A 26346-nucleotide genomic window follows, 5' to 3' on the forward strand; every position below is an offset into this window, starting at 1 on the left:
ATATAAATCTAGCCAACAAATCATTAAGTGCTTCAGAGCAACACTAACATACAGAAGAATAAATCTGTTTACCCTTTTAGCACCAGTTTTATCCATTGCCCCAAGCACATACCTGTCCAAGGAAAAAAGTTCTCAAATGCTAATCAAGAGTTTCCCTATGATAAACCCTCTCTCAAAAAGGAAAAAAAAAAAAACTCACACAATGAGAAATAAGAAAATGTACAAAAGAAGTCCTAAAATTCATGAAAATGATAAGTCAGATAAACAACTAGTGAAGGTGTAGACGTACATGTGCGTTGTTTCGAGTAAGGTTCCTGGTGCAATCGTTTCTTCCTTCTCTTCGAGTACCTTATTTGGAATAAGAGAAATAGAGTGTTGGACTCCACAAGAATAAAATGATAATCAAAAGATGACTAATAATGTAGCTCACTGGAAGATGGTGCCCAAAATCTTTCGATGTACTCACTTGGTAAAGAGGCTTCCCTGGCTCTTTCCTTTATTGCTTTCGAAGATCAATGACGTCAGGTGCCTTCACACCAGTTGGTGTACTGTGGGGAACTTAAAAAACTAAATTCATTAATACAGCAGTGAGAAAGAGAAAGAGAGAGAGAGAGGCTGGCATCTGATTGAATACTGGCCTCCAATTCCTCTACTTCCATATGTTCCTCCTCTTCTTCCTCCTCTTCCTCCAAGTCATCCCAATGCTTACTGATATCAACAAGTTCCTCTTGCAATCAAAGGAAAATGCATAATGAGACAACAATGATATCGCCATCATTAAGAAAACTACGAAAACCATAGTAACATAGAAAGTCATTTTCCAACAAAGGAAGATTTAATTGCCCGCGCATGAAGTTTATTATAATAACACGAAGGATTTATTCTATTAATTCAACAAACCAAGTGAAAATGGATAGGGAAAGCTTTATGTGTGACCCAAACAACATAGAAGTTATACGTGGCCCCACTTCTTAGCTGTTTGATTCAAAATTGATGGCTACGATTGTTCATGCCACAATGACATGCCAAACGCTGTTTTATTTTCATTTTTTTATACAAAACATTTTTGGATGAAATTTTGAGCGTCCCATCATAAACTAGGGCGAACCTAAATAAAATAGAAAGCCATCAACTCATATCTGATGGCTGAGATCAGGGGACACATATATCATATATGTGGGTGGGGTTACGTAGAAAGCTTTTCCTAATGAATATCGCCATACCTCATAATTAGGTCGTTCTTGTTGTTGGACACCAAAAACGTCACCATATAGTGGGCGTCCGAACTACATAATAAAATTTCACAGAAGCGGTCACAAAAGAATAAACAATTGCACAGAAGAAGAATCCATACAAAATATTATAAACACTACGACAGCTTGAATGCAAGAATCATAGGAAGCTTACTTCATCAATAGGAGGCTTGCCCCAACCTCTAGGATGATAACCAAAGCTAGCACCAGGTGGAATAGGAGCATTCGGGTCAGGAAATCCAATTGAAAAACTATATCCCGCATTTCAGCTACATTGCCCAAGCAATCCATTTCACATGTCTACACATTACAACATGAGATCAGATTTTTTAGGACATGAACGTCCATTAATGAAAAGAAAATAGAAAAGTTTAGATACCATATACAGATTATATGTGTATTTCACAATACAAAAGACTTTCAAAATGAGTACCATACCAGATGGCCAAATGCCCAGAGGCCTGAACCATGAGAGAGAGAGAGAGAGAGAGAAAGAGAGTCTTCACCACAACATCCACAATTGTTTTTAACAAAAATAGAATAAAAAAAAAAAGAATATGCGGCTCTCCTAGTTTGACAATGCTTAATAACATAAAATATCACACCTACAATTACAAGGCAAAAAAAGAAAAGACATAACCAAAGGAAAAGCAAGTGCGGCGTAGGTGATTTTGTTTATCCTTCTTATTTTGGCGGATGTTTTCACTGCACCAGTGCATGTATTACTCTCCAACTAGTACATCTCTAAACAATTCTTCATTCATTTATCCTTTTGCCTTTTCTCTCCCCTGAAAAAAGCCAAGAAAGGGTACTGAATAGGACACTGCAGATACACCATAAAAGGACTTTGATTAAGGTTGCAGAAAAGAAAGAGGCAAAATACGAACATGACATGTTTCTAGCACACAATGCTCATGAAGAATATCATTTTCAAATAAAGATAATTTGAAAGACAACAAAACTACACAAATGTTGTGGTATATCAAAATGTAGCGAACGAAAATACTCTTCATAAGGAGGTATATGAAGTTGGACAGCTAACAAAGTAGCTACAAGAGCCTTGCTAGTATAGATACTTACAACAGAATCAAGGATAACTTGAGTGTCAAATATATCTAGGAAAAGCTGCTTAGAGAAAAAAAAAAAAAGCATCTTGGAAATTACTGGCCACGTAGATAATCACTGCATAGATTCTGGCCTCCATCCACCGATATATAAAATACACAAACTATTAATGCTTGTTTACTAGAAATGAGGGCCTCAAAATATTCAAGGAGTTCTAGCCATTTTGCTAACAGATAAAATGCACCTTTTTACTTCCAAACTATGTTAGAGGGCTTTGCTTTGCTTTTTTTTTTCCCGTGATTATTCCCAGAAGTAAAATCAATATTTCTTTACAAAACCTAAGATATACTTCCAGAAATTAATACTATTTCAAAATCCATTCCCATTTTCATGAACAACAGGTAAATGATAAAGTCAACTGTAGATATTATGCAAGTTCCACAAGGAAAGCAAAGACTTCTTTTTGTCTTTATTTACTCTTTTGGATTACTTATAACAAGTGTAAAACCAGAACTCTTATACAGTTAATTAATAAAGAACAGAGACAATTGTACAAAAAATAAACAAAAAGGGACTGCCCTAGACGAAGGTTACAAGATTTGTTTGGGAAGCCCCATCTTTGGTGAGCCTATACCCGATAGCATTGGCTTCATGACATGCGTGTTGGGAAGACACCTCAAGAGATTTAGTGGGCTCAAAATTATTCAACCACTAGTTTAGTCTGCAGGCGCAAATAGAAATCCTACTAGCCCAATTGATTCCTAGTTTTGTTTTGTACATGATACATTTGTATATGTCAGTGAAGTGTATTCCCCCACACTGGATGTGGTCCACCATGAGAGCCTTTTTGCTAATCAAAAACCAATCGAGAACCTAGGTTTTGGGTCGGGCTGGGGAGAGCCATACCTCGCTGGCAATGGCAGGGGAAGATCACTTGGCCAAAGCTGCTCATAGAAAGATGTTCTGCCAAAACGAACCCTGATTTAGCTAGCTCCTACAACATCTTGTCCCTGCCATAGTGAGGACATAAATTTGGATTTAGGGGTTAAAGCAGGACTATCAGGTCTCGGATTTCATCATTGGACAGTTCCATTCTAAACCTCGAATCAAACAACATGCCTCAAGAGAACTTTGTTTGCATCCCAGACATGACAACCTTCGTCAGCTGCCACTGGGAAGATGATAGAAAGCTTAAAGCAAAGCAAATACATTTAGTAAGAATATAATGGTTTCTCTCAACCTCTAGATTCAACTCATCTTGGAACAGTAGAAACTATAATATTCATCTTGAAAAGTTTAGGCAGTATGCTATGATACAACTTGTATCCATTCAAAGCACAAAAAGAACTCATCAAAAGACAACATACCTGATTGTCTCTGTGAAATGATGGAATATCATATACAAAGGTGAAAGAATTTCTTTTGCAATGAGCTCCAACTGCTGAGGCATGGCTCCCTTTTAAGATGTGGGTTCATGGAGTACTGCAATCATTCATAATCCATTAGCTATGGTCCCTTACCTTTCATAGCAATCTGTTGAAAGGCTTCACCATCAAGTTAAGAGGTTTGTCGAGTTTTTATACTATAACCAGGTCAGTAATGGCAGAATGCTTTTTCCATGGGTCCCATTGGTCCACCCTCAAATTCTCTTGCATGTTGAAAGTTCATTAAACAATTGTGTTGTAATAGTGCTAGAGAGCCCAGTGCTCAGGGGACCTTGCAAGGGCCTTGAGTTCCATACATAATCACTATTAAACTAATGAAGGCTATTTTCAATGGGAGCTCATTTGGTTTTCTAACACATTTAACATGATAAGCAGACAATATTTTAGCATTACATGTATAGATGTATTTATTGAATACTGTCAGTTTACATCCCCCTTGTGCATCTAATGTCTAACTTAACTATTGCAGTTGACGATTTGGACTTGAATAATGTGTAGACTTTTAGGGGGTGTTTCTTACCTGGCAATTGGGAAAAATTTATGTGGTCCTGCCACAGGTTGGCAAATTCAGTTCGTCACCCAATAATTAACTAGGGAATGCATGTGAAGATAACTTTGTCCGTATTACTGGCTTCGGAAATTCACTACATTCTTTATTTCATATTTAAATTGTGCTTGCAGACTTACCCTTAAGGTGCTGCCTCACTCAGCAACATAATGGATCATGAGACAATTGCAGCCTGAGAGGTGTTGCATTTGCAATATGCTGTCATCATCTTTGCCAATGGAAATATTACATGAGTAATCCCCTATTCTTTAGTATACAAATACCTTTGATCCTTTACAATGTGGTTCTTGTATCTGTTGTATATATCCTGTGAAAGATACACACATAGCGAATTAGCATTCTATGAAATCATACGATCATTGCTCACACAAGCACATGCATGGACATGTAATATGGAAATATCTGAATGTTCATTTAGAGAACTATTAAATTATACATAATTTATTGTGCACAGTTCACAGTTAACATGAAATATGCATAGTCCATAGTTCAAGTGAAATGATCCAGAATTTTAAGTTCCTTGTGGGAATGAATTGCTTCATTTCATGGCTCGTTTTTCCTTCTTTTATTTTTTGATTTTTTTATAGATTTATTTATTTCTTGCATTATTTTGTGAAGATAGTTCATTTAGGAACCCTGTTCTTTTGGACACTTGGCTGGAATATATAAGAAAAAGGATATGTGTTATGGGAGTCAATCTTCATCCAGCTGCTTGCTGTACCCATTTGCTTTCAGAGAAAATTAGTGACCATCAAATAAGAATCATGACCAGTTTTTGGAAGAAGCTTCTTCAAAGTGTTACTTTCTTCATTGTTCTGATATAGATGTAGTATTTCTATACAATATGGGGATATCCAAAGAAGGTTTCCATGCAATTACATGGTTCACCAGCTGGGCAGTAGATGCAGACTGCCAATTTGATTTCTCAAAAGCAATTGATCAGAGCTTACTTGTAAAAACATGGCTACTCTTTCTTCGTGAAAATGAGTTTAAATTTCCAATTTGCTTCCTTTTATTATCGAAAAACTCTTGGTTGCCACTTGTAGTTTTAGAAAATAACTAGGTGCCCTGCTTTCTTAGGATGGGTTTGAAACAGCTAAATATCCTGCGAGAGCATAGTTCCTGATTTCAAAACTACTTGTTGCATGGCTTTTGAAATACACCAGTCACAATTTCCTTTTAGAGCAGGATACTGAATGCTAGCAATGCTACACTGCGAGATTTTCTATCTTGTTTTGCATAATGCAAATAATGGCACTTGACTAACATGTAAACTGTGGATTCTAAAGAACATCACTGCAAGAGTGTTGCTTCTCTCTGTTTCATGAAGCGGCTATAGTTCTTATTTTAAGCAGTGAGATCTTCACAAAACCAATTGTAAGATGCCCAATATAGGTCTATGCTTTCTTCCAAATAAATTACTTTCCCTTAACAAATATTTCTGTTTCTTGAAAACTATCAAGGTGCTCATCCATTTGTTTTAAGAAATAAGAAAGCTCCATCATCAATGTTACAAGGATATGGGAACGAGTGTCAGTGCCATACACCAATATACATGTCAGAAAAGCAACTTAGCCCCTTCTAGATACAACACATTCATATATATATTGGAGGGGTCGGGAGGGGGAGGTGGGATTTTAAGCGATTAAAGTATCTTAGTTTCTAAAGTGTTAGACATGTGTGTCACATTCTTAGTGTCTCCACGAGCCCAGAACCTTGGACGCTCACCCAAGTCTTGTAGCCCATCATTTATTTAGAATGCTGGTGTTTACATTATTCTTGATAATGATTTATATATCTTTTCTCCTGTTCTTTGTTTGTTTTGGCAGTGATGATGGCGGACAGCAAAGAGTTGAAAGATTATGACAAATATGAAACCTGTAGAGAGAGAGCAAAGTTAGGGTTCATGTGTAAAGATATCATGGATATTGGGAGGCTTATGTGGACTCAAATATGCCCCTTATAAGATTGTAAACAATGTCCAAGTCTAGCTCCACTACAGTTAATTGCTTACACAAAACAATAGAGCAAACAAGATTGTAAACAATGTATATTTTCTTATAAGTCAGTAACACCATCCTAGAGGCCAAAGATAAAACTAGAATCACAAAAGGCAAAAAGCATTATTGAAAAACAAGCTTAGGTTGGAAAAGAGAACCAAATAGCCTTAAGTTTTGCCAAAGCTGCCAAATCTTCAAGTATACATTGATACATACTGGTGAATATTTGTTACCAACATATATGTTTGTTGACAGCAGCTAGATATCATGATTGACCAACTCATTTGGTTCTATCAAAATATGCATATGAGGATTTTGATGAATTACATACAATTTAATAATTGGATTGGTTTTTGTCATTCATTTTTTATCAAATGATTAATAAGGCCATTGCAAGCGTTTCAATAGCTCCCCAACCACAACCTAACCTTTCCTCCCACCCAACCTGCAGCATTCCCCAACCTTACCATCCACGACCTAACCTTTTGGTTCGCTACCCTTGCAGCATCACTGTCCCTTCCTTCTTCACCACCAAAAAGAAAAAAGTATCTTTCTATTCCCACAGACCATCCGTCCATGCATTTTAGACCTCACCGAATGAATATCAAATCATGGTGATCTAAGCAAGCAATACCTCGCTCCATGACCAGGCTTGAAATTTCTCAAGTAACTATGCGGTCAACTCCACTATCACTACCTACCCTCCTCTTTATTCTTGACCACAGCCACTTCCTCCCATTCCCTAATTCAGAAGACATTTTGTTTCCCACATAAATTAGAGTTCGAGAGAAAAATATGATTAACATGCTATAAAACAATATTATGGAATGTGCATTTCCAGGGTTTAATTAACTTGAAATTAATCTGGTCAATGTCACAATCAATATTGAGATTGCCCGTTATAAATATTAAGTCACATCACAGAACAGAAAAAGTGACATAATTGACCTGGAATGGTTTGATAGTAGCTTGAAGAATAGTGAGGCTGTCTAGGGTCTTCCACTACATAGTTGCACCTCTCCCGAAAAGATTGCTGGTTTGAATATCAAACCTCAATTCAGGAACAAGTTTAGTAAAATTGAGCTCCAAACAGAAATGAATTTCACAAATAATGCAAGAGATAATTAAATTTGAACATAAAGTACAATCCCTACAAAAGGACATCTTAGACAAAAATGAGGCACAATATTTTCTCCAGTTCAATAATTACCTCTAGAATGAAAATTCACACACTCGTGCAGCTTTTAGAGTCTAGCTAGATGCCAATCCCACAAAACTTTTCACCAACTTTGTCAATGTGATTGCTACAACAAAAAGTTCGTAAGTTCTAACAGTTACCCATAAGTATCAGGAAATCAATCCTTGTGGCTTTCAGTTTAGAAGTCATATACATCACTCTTCAAAAGAGATGGTAAAAACCATTGCCCAATTCAACACCCAAAATGTCAAGGTTTTAGTTGAAATAAAGAAAATATACGAGAACCTTTACAATCAAATATATCTAAAGAATGGGCATGTGTTTAAACCAAGACATAAGTACATTATTTCCTAAACCAATTGCTAAACTCGAGGCTCTCAAGGGGTTTACATTCATTTCCTTAGAAACCACGGAAAAAATTAAAATTCCCATCCTGTACGATCCACATTTTCCTATCTGAACTGATACAGTTGCAGCTAACATTTCCTATTTTCTCAAAGACTTGGTAGTGGCTTGTTCATTGCTTTTCATTGGCTTGCTAGTACCTCTTTCACAATTGTTTTCTCACAAGGCAATACATCCCTTGCTCAATCACTTGCTCAATAAAAGAATTGAAACCAATTGTCCATAAGTAACTACTCTTCTAATTGGTTTCTCTGGATCAAAATTTTTTAAAAAAATATAAGTTTCGACCTTTGTGAGTCAAAAGGATATAATGGCCAACAACATCAACCAACAATTAAATCCCTGTATTGCAGACAAAATTTAAATTTTGTTTTTGGTAATTGAAGTAAAAAACGTTACTTACAATTTCAACAGATTTCCATACATACTATACTGAGACCTCTGTTTTAGCCCAGATACTACAATGGTGAAGCTCCACAATTTTTAACCCAGGGTTCCCTGTTATGTCTCATTTCCAGCATGGATAAAGCACTTCTGAAGCACCTTCCTTTATACATATATACTAGAATGAATCATCCTATTAGTGATTTTAGAAATTACTCCAAAAGTTTTGACAATAGGTTGCCCTTATATTAGTTAAAACTACCCTGATGTCTCCCTTTTTATCAAATGAGGGACTTGAGGGTAATTATGAATGAATACAAACTCTCAAATTTCAAAGCTCCCTCATTGGATCATTGGGATCGTGTGAATTTTAATTTATTTTATTTTTTCCAGTTGAAATTAGAGGCATGTATCCATTTATTTATCACAGACCCAAAAAATTGAAATAATAAAAATTATCAAAAACCATTTCACCAAAATCCCCTGAAATATTTGTAGGACTATTTTGGTCATTTTCACTATTCGAATTATTTTTATAGTGTTCTTAGGGTGCATCTTTCTGACAGCACACATCCTCTAAATTTCAAGTAATTTGATCAGTAAAAGGAAATAAAATGTTTTGAAATTAGTAACTTTGGAGCATGCACAATTATATTAAGCACCGTCCATTTGTTTTATAGAAAGAAAAGACATGTATTTTAATTAATATAAGGGAAAAAGGTTCTTAAAAAAATTTATTAGAGATTTCTAAAATCACCATTCAGAATTAGGATGTGTATGTGCGTATAAAGATACATACAAGAATCTTCATTGCCCATTTGAGACTAAAGCAAAGCAGTCAAACTCACTAGCCAACTTTATCTCGGAGCCAGATGAAAGACCGGGCTGGAACAAATGAGCAAAAATATACACTAGTCCAGACTCCACACACCCACACAGTGAGACCTTCATCCTCATCCTTCTCCAAAACCTTTTTTATATAACCAGGGCAACATATATAACGAGATGCAATAACCAGCAAAAAGGGTTTCCTCAAAGCCACTGACTTGCTTCAAATGTCGAGAATGTGAAAATGGAGCTGTACAAAAAACAATTGCTAATGCCTGCTTAGTTCCTTCAGTTTCAAATGAGAACCTTGGCAAATGGAGCAAAACATGTGCACAGAAGCAAGCTCTCTATGTTACAGCATGGTATCCTTCCATGGCCTCGCTGATAAATGCATCGAAGCCTTCGATTATTGAACGCTTGGAAATAGGAGGTGCAGGTGGGGTTGGCAACTCCCTTGACTCCACAACCTCTATGTAAATGAACAACTTCTTTTATGGTATCGAAGATGGACATGTCCTCCATGCATCATGATGGGGGTGAAATACTAAACTATGCATGTTCATGATGCAGAAAATTCAAGATTAGAATACATGAAAAAAGAGAGAGTCAAAATTACATAATATAATCATATAAACTGTTCACTCGTTAAACCATGGGAGTAACAAGTATTCAAAATTTGAAAATTACTGTGCATATATAGGAGAAAAAGGAGAATGTATAATGAATGAGGTGCTTGAAACAAATCTATAAAAGGACAGTAAAAATAAGAGGAAATGGTGAGAAATCGTTACAAGATTACTTATAATTGCATATACCACCAAAGACTACAGCACACAGAGAATATCCCAATTTCACAAATCGAGCTTTAACCAGTTATTTGGATATTCCTCCAGCCTAAGGGGATAAAAAATATCCAATAACAATATAAAATAGTACCTGTACAGCAAGCAACCAAGCTTCCTGCGGCAGAGCTGAAAACATGCACGTAATGGTTGAACAGCAAGACCACCACTCTTGGCATAACATACTGGTCTTTTCATCCGGCATGGAATTGTCCCAAATATGAGCCAATACTACTAGCATAAATCCCATCTCTACCACCTGCAAAAAATTACATTGATTTAACCATAGAGGTAACTGAGAAACAATCTTGTTTTTTTTGAGAAAAGGTTAACTGCCTGAGAAACCATCTTGTTTAACAAAACGAACAACAAATATCTATAATGCAACCAGCAAAGGCAAACAAACAGTATACAAAGTTGCATTTTCCATATTCAATGGCTATTTATACTTTTGTGGTCCCTAATCCCAACGTTTCATACTACCAAATGTTCCATTGGCAGGTTGCCATCCAATTATGGGCATGAATCGAATCCCAGGTTAACAAAATTATTTGTGTCTTGTGATGCAATTCATATCATCTATGAATCTCTCTCTCTCTCTCTCTCTCTCTCTCACAAACACACACACAAGAAGAGGGAGAAATATGAACAACTAACCAAATTTGACCAAATTCAAGGTGAAATTAAACCAAATAGATGGATCTAGTAGTAAAAAGTTTTGAATCTTCTTGTGAATCCTCCAGGCATAAAACCCAAACGAAATAAATCCACATGCATCATAATTCTCCACTGTAGTCTGACAAAGCTTTTATTCATGTAATAAATCTATCAATCACAAGCTTTTTCAGAATGCTCCAGCCAAGATAGGGTCTACCCCATGATTTGGTGAGGTAAAGAATAAGGTAACAGGAGAGATCATCTAATGTCCTTAGATCTTTTTGGGATATCTCTTACTCATATCTTTTGCACTCTGTCAATAGTAGAGATTTCTAAAGAAAACTGATCAACAAGAAACAAATCTTACAGAGCCTGTTTCAAGTATATGTGAAATGGCATCAAAGGACATTATATATTAGTATAGCTAGTTTTAGTTGTTCTAGAATCAAGAAGTAGAAGTACTCAAGTAAACCTTCAATAGCGTGATACCCAGCATGAATTTATCATGATGGAGCACCCCTCGTCTGATTAGGAATTGTTTCTTGGATTTCATTACCATCTGAAGCATGGTGAGTCTGTGGGTGCGGATGTGATCAAATAATATAAATGTTTGTTTGTCCATGTGTATATGTGTGAAAGAGGGAATAAAAGAATTAGGATTTTTTATTGACATGGCAGGCCAGTCTCACACGCTTTAATGTGTCCATAGACCACAAAGCACTTCCAATGGAGGAAATCTGTGATCCTAGCTAGAATCACTGTGACAGAGAACTTGCCAATGTGAGAAGCAACTAAGGCATGTTGAGATGGGTACTAGAGGACCCAGATACCGCCAGAAGGTCTTATTGCATCCAGAGCTAACCACTGGTAGGGGAAAACCCCAAATATTTTGAATTTGGGAGAGAGAGAAGAAAGCTTGGTTTCCACCAAACCAAGAAGAGACGGAGAATATTGTGAAACAAATTGACGAATATTTTGCCGTTTTCCTAGGTGGCCCAAACCCGCTATATTCCAAATAAGGATCTTCATAGCACAACTACGGAGCGGATGACACTCTTGGTCGAGAGACGAGAATGCTGAGGAGCCGAGGGAATGGGGAGGACCTTAGCTGAGGGTTCTCTTTTCTTGTACCTTACTTTGAAATAGTTTGGATAGCTCCCAGGATGCTCTCGAATTGGTGGCAAGAGCCTTACCTTTGACATTCTTCAACTTACATTGGCATCTAGATTCACTATCAACATTGATGAAGGCTTCAAAGGCTTCATATGGGTTGTTGAACAGAAAGCCCATCACTAAAAGGATCTCGTGAGAATTGCCTTGGGCTTTGCGTCCATAGAGCTAAAGTCCACAGAGACCGGTGAACAAGATTTCGAGGAATAGGAGGAAGTGGGGTTATCAAAGGGGAGGGAAAGATGCGTGGGTGGGGGAGAAGGATGCTCTTCACTGAGATTGTACGGTAGCAGAGGGGCGAGGGGACCTTCAAAAGGGGGAACGTGGAAAAAATGATAGCCAAGGGGGAAAAGGAGGTTGAGGTGGAATTAAGGGTGAAGAGGTAGGACGAGGGGTGGAATATATGGCTAAGGATGGGTTTGATTGAGGGCTTGGGTATGAAGCCATTTGGTGAACAGGCTGGGTAGGCCTCAACATCAATGCTTGATTAAGCTAGTTAAGAGTTATTATGGAATTATTTATTTTATCAAGGGTAAAAATGTTATCAAAAATTTTGTTTTAATCAGGACTTCTTTTTTTTCAATTAGAATTAGGATTCCTTGGAATTTAAGTAAGATCTTTTATTATAAATAGTGGTCGTATTCAGGGTTTTGCTTTCAGACTTAGGTATCATTTTGTTCAAAACCCTGGTTTCACCAGAGAGCTAGAAGCTTGGATTGTAAGCTTCCTGTTATTTCAATCAATTCGATCTTTGATTTTTCTATTTCGCCATTACTGACCTAGGAGAAGTCCGCCATTACTGACCATTACTGACCTAGGACCAAAAGGAGAAGTCCGCCATTACTGACCTAGGACCAAAAGGAGAAGAGAAAAGCTTGGAAAATAGTCGACAGCCACTGCCTCAACGAGATTAGGATGGTCAGCAATCTGGCCCCCAACCTTGAAGTGGGCAATAGAGTTCTCCCTTCTTCAACAGTTAGCTATCTGGTAATCACGTTTGTGGATGGATCGAGAATCAGCTGAAGTGGAGGGAGGTCTAAGTTCTTCAATGGAGTCTCAGTTTTGAATAGACCTCAACAGGGAGTCTTTTTGGTTTCATAAGTTTCCATGGAGCTGTGAACTCCATGATTTAAGGAAAACTTTGAGCATTTGAAGCTTTTTCTACAAGATAAAACCGGCCCACCCATTCACGAGGGGAGAGAAGGACTCCCAATGGTTACGGACAGGAGAGGGGAAACTAGGCTCTTAGAGCCAAGACAGCTCAAAGCGAAAGGGCTTAGGCCCTCGAGGAAGGGACAGGGTATCTAGCAGGATAGGTCTATAATTTGAAGTGGGCTTGGGAAGCACCAAAGAGTGGGTGCTAGGGAACTCATGATCTCACTTGAGAGGGGTTAGAAATCTATCTAAATTTGAGAGGCTTGGATTAGCCAAATGACTAGACCAACTGAACTCCGCTCCTTCCAACAAGATGTCTAAAAGACTGCTATGAGACCATCGGGTGATATTAAAATCACCTCCTATGCATCACTTAGAAAAATGGAGGGTGGAATAGATAGCTAAGGATGGGCTTGAATGAGGGCTTGTGCATGAAGGCATCCGGTGAACAGGCTGGGTAGGCCTCGACATCAAAGCTTAATTAGGTGAGGCAAAGGTGGCAACAAGGTTAGGACATGGGGGGAGAGAAGAGGAGGAGATGAATTAGGAGGAAAATTGTGAGGACTAATGAGGTTAGGGGAGGGCATACAAAGAGGGGGTGTAGGAGGAAGGGGTTGCAAATCTAGGATTGCGTAGAGAAAGGGTGGAGAGAGAGGGGGGAAAGAGAGCAAGGGTATAGAGGGTACAAGAGCTTGGGCAGAACGAGATAAAGGAGCATTCTGCATGTGAACACGATTGGATGGGTGAAAAAGGGGGGGAAAGGGGCACGAAAGGAGAGGGCACATGTACACCTTCTATGTTAAGGAGGGGTTGAAAAAAGGTAACTGAGGAAACAACATAGTCAACAAGTGGAAAGAGGGAAATGGAGGTGGGAGGGAGAGTTGCGTCCTACTTCCTTAAGACCAAAGGGAGACGCGAAGGGAGGATACCTGGTATCACGGGAATGGAAGGGAAGCAGCGATCACATGCTCACCAAGAGGGGAGCAACGAAGGACAAGGGATAAGGAACCATGTGGCAGCTCCTGAAAATAGGAAACTGCGATCAAGAGATCGTTGAGATGCATCCAAGGGAGGATCAATGGGGGACGATCGAGAAAGAGCCACGTGACTGTTCTAGATGGGGAGGTAGAGCCGCCTGCTCTAAGGCCAGGGATGAATTGCCTAGGGAAATGGGGTTTGTGGAGCCACCTGTCGTCCCATCGGCCTTAATGATGGGAAGCTCAAGAGGTGGTGATACTCCTGGGGCAAAGTTTGCCGCATGTTCCAAACTTGGACGTTGATGGTGATTTCTTAACTGCCCTCTATGTGAGACCTTGGTCCATCCATCCTGGTGTACTGAGGAATATGATCCAAACAGAGGAGGATCGTGGTCTCTAAAATGGTGGGACGATGGGGGAGAAGCGAAGGACCCAGGCCAGGGGAATGTGGAAGAAGAGGCCATTAACTTCATCCAAATAAAGGGTGGGATGAGGGAAGGGGCCAACGACTCCACGAGAAGTTGGATTGATCCAAAAAGAAGGGTGCCTGAGGACCGCCAATGGATCGAGCTAAACACGCAGCAAGAGTACCCAATTTTTTTGAAAGTGTCAATGGTAAAGTATCGTAATGCTAATTGAAGTTATTACGGTATTTTAAATACCGTATAAAATGTTACCTATTCTTACTCTACGAGCCAATTTGGAAACAGCCAAATATCCCAGTTAAGGAGAGAAAAGATTTAGAGAGAAAAAGAAGAGAAAAAAAACTTAGAGAAAAAGAAGAGATAAATATTAAATAAGGAGAAAAGGTTGTCGTATAACATGGATTAGTTTTTACGGTGGTAAAATGGGTTTTAGTTGTTACGGTACTTAAAGTACCGTAATTGGCTTCCAAAGTTTTACAGTACTTAAAGTACCATAATGCTAATTGAAGTTATTGGTATTACGATACTATAAGTACCGTAATATATTTTTAAGGTATTACGGTACTCGAAGTACCGTAATTCTATCAATGCCTTTATGGTAGAAAGACTACCGTAAAGGGCATTTTCGTCCAAAAAATCGTAAAATTTGGGAAAAAGGGTATGGGCAAGGTTTTGGGAAGTATGGTTTTTTTTTTCCAATTTTGTTAAAATTAAGGTATATTAGCGATAATTTCGCTATATTTAGGGACCAGTCACTCTTTCAATATCAACAAATTAAATATCTATTCTACAAAACGAGAAAGGAATGAAAGCAAACTATAGATAGCTACAATAACATCAAGTAAATTTCAGAAAAATAAAATACAATAAATCTTCATTTTTACAAATCTATTTAAATTTTGTCATGGAGTAGTGGTTTTGTTTCCTCACTGAGAGCATTCTCTCTCACTTGGCTATGTTGGATGTTCAGATCAAATATAAGCAGTGATGTTAGAGAATGACCCACCTCACCTCAAGGATCATATCCTATCTTGGAGGGTGCATAGGACCATAACATACCCACACTCATTGAATTTTACTGAGGGGAATGATAGATCGTTTTGTCATATCTGCCTGGACTTATGTGATGTTGCATGAGAAAAAGACGAAAGAATCTCGATTTTGTATGGTTCAAAAGGGATTCCAGTCCTTATTTTGTTTGTTATTATCCTTCTAAAGATGTATATGCAACAAATGTCAAAACAAAAACTTGTGAACTGATCATTGTTGTCCAATGATATATTTTTTTAAGTAGAAATACACAATTACCAATATTTTCTTACTCAAATTTAGGAAAAATTGCCATGGTACAATAGCCAAGATTATACAAGTTCAGATTATACAAGTTCAGAAACAATGATGTTCTTAATTTTTTGCATTTTTTGAATGTCAAAAAAAACATGGACTTGTCATCAAAAAGATAAATTGTGTCGAAAGTCAAACGTTTATAAAATCCTTTACCCTATCAAAACTAAAAAATCAAAGATAGTCCCCCTCCATCTATGTTCATTCTCATGTCCCTAACAACCCATAGTGTAAGAATTCACTAAGTTGAGATTAAAGCTACATACCTGCTATTAACAAGAAAGTCAGTCTGCATCATCCTCCATGTAGCCCCTTATGATGGGCACACAAATGCCACACTCGTCAGCTTCAAAAGTGGGAAAAAAAATCTAAAAGAAAAAGAAAAACACACACTCACGCACACCTCATTTACATTTTCTTTTGCTTCGTAGGCCCCTCTATACAAATCTTTCAACCATAAAAAAAGAAGAAATAGAAAGTAAAAAGCCCATCCTTATTCCATGTTCCTCCATTTCCTCCATACATATAAAGAAAATCAGAACAAAAACAACACTCCTCAACATAATTGATGCAATCCTCTACCCTTCAATACAATATCAAAATATAAAAGCCTAAGAAATAAGAAACAAACAATAAGATGTCGCAAGGAAGCCTCGAAACTATCCCTTCACCCGTACAACACACACTGACAAACCTGCCACCATGAAATGCTTGACAAACTCAAAACATATTAACCTCCATTTTCTTTATTGATAAGTGTAAATAGACGATTCCAAGAGATTTTTTTTTAATATGGAAAGATTACACAACTCCAAATTTTCCTTTTATTAACGTGGAAAATTGTAGAGGGAAACTGCTACAACTAAAGAAGAACAAACCAATGTTTTAAAATGCAGCCACATTGCCACATATGCAGCTGCATCATGCGGTATGCGCCAAGAGGCGCATCGTAAAACAGTGCATGTGCACTTCAGTAGGATGCTCCAGAATATGCGGCCACACAGCGCATAGCACATGCAGTGCAACGTTGTGGGTGAAAACAACCTCCCAAAAAGAGGTATTTACGTAATTTTGCCCCCCAAAAAGGGGGAAAAAGGTTTGGGGGAATCTACCCAAACCGCAATAATGCCATGCATTAATCAACTACATACACCTTTGATAGTATTTTAATTTGGCAATTTTTAATTTATGTGGATATGTTTTTCTTCTTTTTTTTTTTGGCTAGATATTTCAGTGGTAGGAATCGAACTTGAGATGTGGCACTAACCACTCAAGCCCAAGCCCAACTCCAGACAAACCAACCAACCAAAGATAGTCCCACAACATCTAATGCTCATTACTAGTCCCCATGTAGAAGGAATAAAATAAGTTGAGTACCTGCAATCCACAACAAAGTTGATGGAGACCACGTCGTCCTCAATGTAGCCCAAGATTCCCTTCAGCTTACCCTCAGACTCCTCCTTACAAATACAAAACCACCACCACCAGTAGGTAATTATCCTCGTATATGAATCCACAAAGGAAGAAACCAAAGAAATGAGAAACTTAAGAAAATATGTTATCACAAACAAGAAATTTCAGTATCCCCAACTTAGTTTTACCACTTCAAAAGGACTCTTACCAGTAGATCTATTGCATAGGCTATTATAGGCAAACTCGGTCTGAGGCAGTGCTAGATCCCATTGTTTCTTCTTTTACCAATAGATCTATTGCACACGCTATTATAGTCTGCGGATGATAAGCACTACTAAATTGTAACCGAGTGCCCAATTTCTTCCACAAAGTTACCCAAAAATGGCGGAGAAACTTCGTATCCCAATTTGAAGTTATCATCTTTGGAACACCATGCAACCTCACCACCTCTTTGAAGTACAAGTTAGCAACATGTGTGGCATCCAGAGTCTTCTTGCGAGGTATAAAATGAGCCATCTTTGAGAATCTATCCACCAATATGGATATAGAATCCATACCACTTTGAGTCTGCAGAAGTCCCAGAAGAAAATCCATGCTAACAACCTCCCAAGGTGCATTAGGAATAGGAAGTGGAGAGTAAAGCTCTATATTTTTTCGTTGCCCCTTAGCCAGTAGAACATTTCTCTTCATTTTTGGCCAATAGTACTTAGACTCCACCAATACTATAGTTTTTTCTCGACCAAAATGTCCACCAAGACCTCCCCCATGGAGCTCTACTATTAGGGTTTCTCTAAGGAAACCTATAGAAATACAAAGATGGTTTCGTTTGAAGAAAAATCCATCTTGAATAAAAAAATCCCCAACAACTTCACTGTAACACTGGTCCCATATCCTCCCTAAAGTCGTCATCATATCCTCCCTAAAGTCGTCATCATCTGCATAAAGATCCTTCATAAACTCGAACCCAGTAATAGCAGTCACCATGGTAGTTAATAGAGTCGACCTTCTACTCAAAGCATCTGCTACTCTATTCTGACTGCAACAACCCATATGGTATGGAGCAGTCTTACTCCCAAAATCCCATAAATTTCTCTGTAGTAATTTATCTAGAAAGAAAAGATGGTGATGAGAGATTAGGATGCATCTAACCTTGCTATGTGTACATAAAAGAATCCATATGTGCATTGCATGTTCTTTCTTTCTAAGTTGTAATTCAGGTTAATTCTTATAAGTATGGAATGAATATCTTATCTTATAACTGATACTTGTCAGCTTAACCAAATTTGGTGAAAGTGAGGTAGAGTTAGAGGAAACAGAAACACCTTCATAAATTTATTGGAATTCCAAATATCTGAGAAACTATCTAATATGACTGGCAACAGCAAAACTCCAGGGGTCATTGAGAATATTTAGGAAAAGGGTTTGTTTGTTTCCATACCCGCACAACACAAATGGTCTTGAGGTGAATGGGGGAATTACGAGGCAGCCTAATGTGGTTGATCTCGTCGAAGCAATTCAGCGTTGTTCCCAGCACATACATTACCACCTCACGCTTAACACCCAAAACTGATAAATAAATAAAAAAAGAAAAAAGAACAAAAAAAAACCAAGGAAGAACATTTTCTCTCACAACAAATATAATGAAACACAAATCAGAAATTACCACATCACTCGCAGTTGGAATGTTCAGTTGACAGACGCATCATTGGACAAGGAGATTTGAGGATCTGGTGGATGAGGTGAAGCCAACTTGCTCTGAATGATGTTTGGTCGTTCATGACAAAGGCGGATCTGTATCCAATTGCAGTTATAATTCACCTCAGAACCAAAGGAGAGGTAACCTCGTTGTGTGAGAATAATTTTTTTTGTGGTCTTAAATAGACAGACCATAGAGAAACCCTTATCTCATCAAATTATCACTGCACTTAGCAACTTGCCGCTGAACTGAGGCATTTTTAACGAGTGTAAATGGATGAAATTAGGCAATTCTAGTATGTTTAAGTGGCTGAATCGAGCATATCACAATTACTCCATCAAACATACAACGACCATGTCCTTGAGTTGTTCTCATAACAGTTTACGTACTCGTCAGCATAGCAGTGCAAAACCAACACCCAAAAAGGAGAGATCCGAGACCGATTCAATAACGACAACCCGTCGATCATGCCGGTCGATCAACAAGAGGAAAACATCCTAGATCACCATTAAGTAAGAGACAGGAACAAGGGGCCTTTCCAGCCCTAACCACGTCAGTACTCGAAGTAGGGCAGCACCACTACACAAAGTAGGGGCCTTCTCTACTACACCAAAGTAGGAGGGAATGTTTTTTCAATTCCATAAATCAAAATAACATCAATAACAGCGTCTGTACAGTACATTTAAACCCAGTTGTGGACCCTTGATATTGACCAAAATATACCCTTATACCCTATTCCTCATACAATTAAATCAGCATGCGTGAAACCTAGTTCCCATTCATTTAACCAATTTCTCATGCAAAATAATAAATACCATAGATAACCCAAAAAAGATGATAATCATGGGCCACCCTTTCATTAAATTGAGATACAATGTCAGTTTTCCTTATGAAAATAGTATCCCCCATATAATTAAAGTTCATAGCAGAACCCTCTAAATCAATCCAATGTGATAAATATCCAATAATTTTAATAGTTGGTTGTACATTATGCCAAGGAAGAGCGGATTTTATTGTCGGCGCTGGTAGAAATGAAATTGAAATGAATGAAAATCATCTACTTAGTCACAAACAAAGGAAAGCAGAATTGATCTTCAACTAGGAAAAATGAAAAGGCATATATCCATGCCAGTTGAAATGCATGAAAATCATTTACTTAGTCACAATCAAAAGAAAGAACAACGGATCATCAACCAGGAAAAATGAAAAGGCAATAAATCCTAGCCAATTTTAAAAGCAAGTACTATGTACTAAGCCTCTTTAATTTGTGCATTCGTCTGTTGCAAGGCCTTTTTCATTTTGACAAGTGTTACTATTAGGGGAGTTTTGATAAAAAATAAATACGCAATATATTTTTCTTAGATACTAATTAACTTGGAAATGCGTGTGCACCTCTATCCTCATACCATCAATTCAAGACAATTAAATTCGATGTGTATAAAATCCAAAGGATAATTCTGATTCAAATTAAATCTCCCAAAAGATGACCAATGCAAACCAAAATTTTTAACTTACCGTACTCGACTTTAGTTCCTAACCAGCAAATGTATTGCACCCATCACTTCTCCCTTTCCCTAAAATCTCTCCATTTTACATCCCAAGGGCTCATCCTTTCAATTTCTCTCTCTCTCTCTCTCTCTCTCTCTCTCTCTCTCTCTCTCTCTCTCTCTCTAAACATAATTAAAGTCCTATAGAAATCGGCTGCAACCTAAGGCTCACCTATTCTCTTCTATATTTTGTCTCTTGCACATTGATTCTATCTCCCCTTTCCTAAACCTCACACCAAAAGAAGAACCTCTCTACACACGCGCACACACGCGCGCACACACACACACAAAACCCAACAAAAATAGTGGTAAGATAGGGGTAACTGCAGATGAGCCATCGGTTTTATAAAGTTTGATACTACCACTGTGATCTAGAAAATTTGGAAAGCCATCAGTAGTTTCCAAAGAACTAGCAGAACTAAGACCAGTTCTCAATAACTTGTTAAATACATTTTTCAGAAGGTAAATACAGTGGCAGATGAGTTGGCTAACTCGGAACCAGAGGCATCCAAGGACAGCTCATAGCTCTATGAAGCCATAGTTCGTAGTCCTTTTTTCTCCATGGAGAAACATTCATTATAGTCTAGTATCTCTATTAAAAGAAAGACCAATAAATGACAGAGGCTTGTGAATTTTCGAAAGTACAACACCCTGAATATTCACGGAGATGTTGTTAGTCCTAGAGACTTAAACAAATACTACTCTAAAATTGATAGATATCACCCTTATGAGGTCTGATTAGGATAAGCAAGAAGGAGGAATAAAGGTTTCATCTCCCATCTCAGCAAATAACATATCCACATAGAACCTGTGAGCCCTATATTTGCATAAGTTCATATGTGGATGCTCTGTTTCTCATTGCATGCCACAAAAGACTTATAGAAAGGAACATTTCCTAAGGTAAATATGCATTATTGAAAAAAGTTTCATTCATCACCTAGTTTTATGTTTCATCTTCTTCCAAAGGACTGACTATTTTTACGTTAAACCCCCTAGTTCAAGATGATAAGCCTTCTAACACAATATTGATGTCTATCAGCATGGAACACTCATGAGCACGCACATAATCCTACACATCCAATGGCAACAAACGTTCATAATTCACATGGTTTGGTCCAACCATACCATTGAACATTATAATATTGAAGCATGCAAACTATCAATTCAGTCCAAACATTAAATATTAACTGCAACTGCAGTTCATCTTCGCTCACAGGGAAAGCAATGAGACGAAAACTGACCCCAATCCAATGAGACGAAAACTGACCCCAATCCTCCATCTTCGGTGTAGAATTTGAAGATTGGAAAAGCTGTCTGCGCCGCATTTTGCTAGACGTTTACCAAATGAGTATCCGAGCAAAACCAGAGCCGTGAATTGGGGCAACGAGTGAAGGATGGCAAAGGGGTCTTGGGTGATAATGGAATGGGCTAAGACTAGGGTTGCAAGAGACTCGGGCACACCATCCGAAAGAAAATGAAGATTCGCAGTCGACGGAGGCATGGCATCGCTCCCTTCTCCAATACTTCCCCTCAATTTGAAAACCCAGAAAACCAGAAGCACTTTTCTAGCTTGGCTTTTACCGTGTAGCCTACACTAAACTTCAGGCTTCAGCTCCACCAAAACTAAACTTTTGAGATCCAAGGCACAATCGTCGACTACTTACGAACCACTCGAGCTAAACCCCAATTTTTTTATCGTTTTAAGGATAATCTAAACAGAAAGATTTGATTTTTCTAAAAAAAAACACGTGAAATTTTTCCCGTGTTCGTGGATATTACGCTGGCCCTCACAAAAGTTCGGCTTATATTAGCTTGGTTAGGCTTAAAATGGCTCAGCTCAGCTTAAATCGGTTCGGCTCAGCTTATATCGGCTTGGCTCAGCTCGGCTCAGCTTATATCGGCTCGGCTCAGCTCGGCTCAGCTAAAATATCTAATCTTAATTCAAATAAAATAGAGTTTCATTGGTCTGAGCCGAGCCGAGTCGACATCAGCCAACCTAAGCCGAGATTAGCCAAGCCGAGCCGAGACAAATTCGAGCCGCACCGAACTCATTTTAGCTGGGATAAAATTGTGAAAAAAATATTAATATAAAAGTTGTGAAAAATAAAAAATATATTTAAATATGTACAAAATGAAAAAAGTATTTTTTGTTAAATCAAGATATTTAATTTACTCTCATTGTTACTTTACTTATTTTTACACCAAATTTCAATAATATTAAATTAATAAATAAATAAAGTTATAGGGGATATATTTTTTTTAGTAAAGATAAAATACAAATTTATTTTGGTACTATTAAAAAAAGAGATTTTTTGAAGATCTTTTGAAAAAACTCAGAGTTTTTAACGGATTTAAAAAAATCAAAGATTATTGAAAAAATCTTGTTTTAAACGGAGACTTACCAACTATGATCTTTGCATATCGGATTTTTTTAATACATTTTTTTTAACCAAATCCAAAATATTCACGATTCTATAACGTAACTTTTTTTTTGGTGATCCATATTTTTTAACCGAGCTTTTTCCCCAACCTTTTGAAATAAAACTGATTTATTACTGAAATTTTGATATACCGATATTTTATTATTCCATGGCTCGCTAACTATGGTATGCACCCGGTTATTTCATGCCAACATTAGACATTTCTTATTCCTTTAGATGGTGTTTGTGGCTTGTTGACACTAAGGGGAAAACAAAAGAAGAAACAAAACATAAAAACAAGAGCATCACACAGGCAAACCTTGAAAAATTCATGCTTTATAGGTCATGGCATCCCTAAAGAAATTAAAGCCACTTCTAACTTTCCACCAAGTTCAGGCATAGTTAAGATTCATTGACGATCTCATAATGGATTCACTAATCAAATTCCCTTTAAACATCACTCCCACCTCAATAGTACAACTAACTACCCTGTCCATTCATTAATAGAACCAAGATGGCCCAAGATCGACAAAAGAACTTCACATTTTACATGTCAATAAGAACTTTCAATGTGTCAGATCCTTCACATTTCACAGTTCACAATATATTAACCAAACAGAATATATCCAATGGGGGAGGGGGAGCATTCATGCTAGGCGAATTTGATGTATAGCTTTGTGCCTAAACTTGAAATCCTTCTTCTTTGCCTTCCCTTCCTTTTTCTTGCACTTCGAGAGAGAGAGAGAGAGAGAGAGAGAGAGAGAGAGAGAGAGAGAGAGAGAGAGAGAGAGAGAGAGAGAGAGAGAGAGAGAGAGAGAGAGAGAGAGAGAGAGAGAGAGAGAGAGAGAGAGAGAGAGAGAGAGAGAGAGAGAGAGAGAGAGAGAGAGAGAGAGAGAGAGAGAGAGAGAGAGAGAGAGGAGGGGGGGCTGGCAACTGATTGAATACCGGCCTCCAATTCCGCTTCTTCCATCTGTTCCTCCTCTTCCTCCAAGTCATCCGAATGCTTACTGTTATCAACAAGTTCCTCTTGCAATCAAGGAAAATGCATAATGAGACAACAATGATATCGCCATCATTAAGAAAACTAAGAAAACCATAGTAACATGGAAAGTCATTTTCCAACAAAGGAAGTTTTAATTACCCGCGCATGAAGTTTATTATAATAAAACAAAGGATTTATTCTATTAATTCAACAAACCAAGTGAAAATGGATACAAAAAGCTTTTTGTGTGACCCAAACAACATAGAAGTTATACGTGACCCCACTTCTAAGCTGTTTGATTCAAAATTGATGGCTACAATTGTTCATGCCACAATGTCATGCCAAACGGCGTTTTATTTTTCATTTTTTATACAAAATATTTTTTGGATGAAATTTTGAGTGTCTCATCATAAACTAAGGCGAACCTAAATAAAATAGAAAGCCATCTACTTAGATCTAATGGCTGAGATCAGGGGTCACATATATTATATATGTGGGTGGGGTTACATAGAAAGCTTTCCCATATGCATATCTCCATTCGTCATAATTAGGTTGTTCTTGTTGTTGGACACCAAAAACGTCACCATATAGTGGGCGTCCGAACTACAGAATAAAAATTTCACAGAAGCGGTCACAAAAGAATAAACAATCGCACAGAAAAAGAATCCATACAAAATATTATAAAGACTACGATAGCTTGAATGCAAGAATCATAGGAAGCTTACTTCATCAACAGGAGGCTTGCCCCAACCTCTAGGATGATAACCAAAGCTAGCACCAGGTGGAATAGGAGCATTCGAGCTAGGAAATCCACTTGAAAAACTATATCACGCATTGCAACTACATTGCTCAAGCAATCCATTTCACATGTCTACACATTACAATATGAGATCAGATTTTTTAGGACATGAACGTCCATTAATGAAGAAAAAATAGAAAAGTTTAGATACCATATACAGATTGCATTTTTTTTGCAAGTAAGCAAATGTGTATTTCACAATATAAAAGACTTTTAAATTGAGTACTATAGCAGATGGCCAAATGCCCAGAGGCCTAAACCATGAGAGAGAGAGAGAGTCTTCACCATGACATCCACAATTATTTTTAACAAAAATAGAATAAAACAAAAAAGAATATGCAGCTCTCCTAATTTAACAATGCTTAATAACATAAAATATCACACCTACAATTACAAGGCAAAAAAAAAGAATAGACATAAACCATAGGAAACGCAAGTGCGGAGTATGTAATTTTGTTTATCCTTCCTATTTTGGCGGTTGCTTTCACTGGACCAGTGAATCTAATACTCTCCAAATAGTACATCTCGAAATAATTCTTCATTCATTTATCCTTTTGCCTCTTCTCTCCCTTAAAAATAGCCAAGAAAGGGTACTAAATAGGACACTGCAGATACACCAAAAACGAACTTTGATTAAGGTTGAAGAAAAAAAAGAGGCAAAATATGAACACGACATGTTTCTAGCATACAATGCTCATGAAGAATATCATTTTCAAATAAAGATAATTTGAAAGACAAGAAAACAACACAAATGTTGTGGTATATCAAAAATGTAGTGAACGAAAATACTCTTCATAAGGAGGTATATGAAGTTGGACAACTAGCAAAGTACTTACAAGAGTCTTGGTAGTATAGATACTTACAACGGAATCAAGGATAACTTGAGTGTCAAATATATCTAGGAAAAGCTGCTTAGAGAAAAAAAAAAAAGCATCTTGGAAATTACTGGCCACGTAGATAATCACTGCATAGATTCTGGCCTCCATCCACCAATAAAGAAAATACACAAACTAATTATTTTAATGCTTGTCTACTAGAAATGATGGTCTCAAAATATTCAAGGAGTTCTAGCCATTTTGCTAACAGATAAAATGCATCTTTTTACTTCCAAACTATGTTAGAGGCTTTGCTTTGCTTTTTTTTTTCTGTGATTATTCCCAGAAGTAAAATCAATATTTCTTTACAAAACCTAAGATTTACTTCCAGAAATTAATACTATTTCCAAATCCATTCCCATTTTCATGAACAACAGGCAAATGATAGAGTCAACTGTAGATATTATGCAAGTTCCACAAGGAAAGCAAATACTTCTTTTTTTCTTTATTTACTCTTTCGGATTACTTATAACAAGTGTAAAACTAGACCTCTTATACAGTTAATTAATAAAGAACAGAGACAAAATTTTACAAAAAAGAAACAAAAAGGGACTGCCCACTAGACCAAGGTAACAAGATTTGTTTGGGAAGACACCTCAAGAGATTTAGTGGGCTCAGATATTCAAACACTAGTTTAGTCTCCAGGCACAAATAGAAATCCTACTAGCCCAATTGATTCCTAGTTTTGTTTTGTACATGATACATTTGTATATGTCAGTGAAGTGTATTCCCCCACGCTGGATGTGGTCCACCATGAGAGCCTTTTTGCTAATCAATAACCAATCTAGAAGCTAGGTTTTGGGCCAGGCTGGGGAGAGCCATACCTCGCTGGCATTGGCAGGGGAAGATCACTTGGCCAAAGCTGCTCATAGAAAGATGTTCTGCAAAAAAGAACCCT

The 26346-nt window shown here is 37.5% G+C and overlaps 1 long non-coding RNA gene across 1 annotated transcript; it reads right to left on the reverse strand.

Moving 5' to 3' along the window:
* Nucleotides 1–23925: 23925 nt before the first annotated feature.
* Nucleotides 23926–25803, reverse strand: LOC148779652 (uncharacterized). Its single transcript, XR_016045544.1, has 3 exons — nucleotides 25437–25803; nucleotides 24500–24545; nucleotides 23926–24377 (listed from the first exon to the last, which is right to left on the reverse strand). It is a non-coding gene; the product is annotated as an uncharacterized LOC148779652 (long non-coding RNA).
* Nucleotides 25804–26346: the final 543 nt, after the last annotated feature.

Source organism: Amborella trichopoda, chromosome 12 (assembly GCF_054954075.1).
Source record: "Amborella trichopoda isolate Santa Cruz 75 chromosome 12, AtrichopodaSantaCruz75HAP2 v2.0, whole genome shotgun sequence".
Classification (NCBI taxonomy): Eukaryota; Viridiplantae; Streptophyta; class Magnoliopsida; order Amborellales; family Amborellaceae; genus Amborella; species Amborella trichopoda.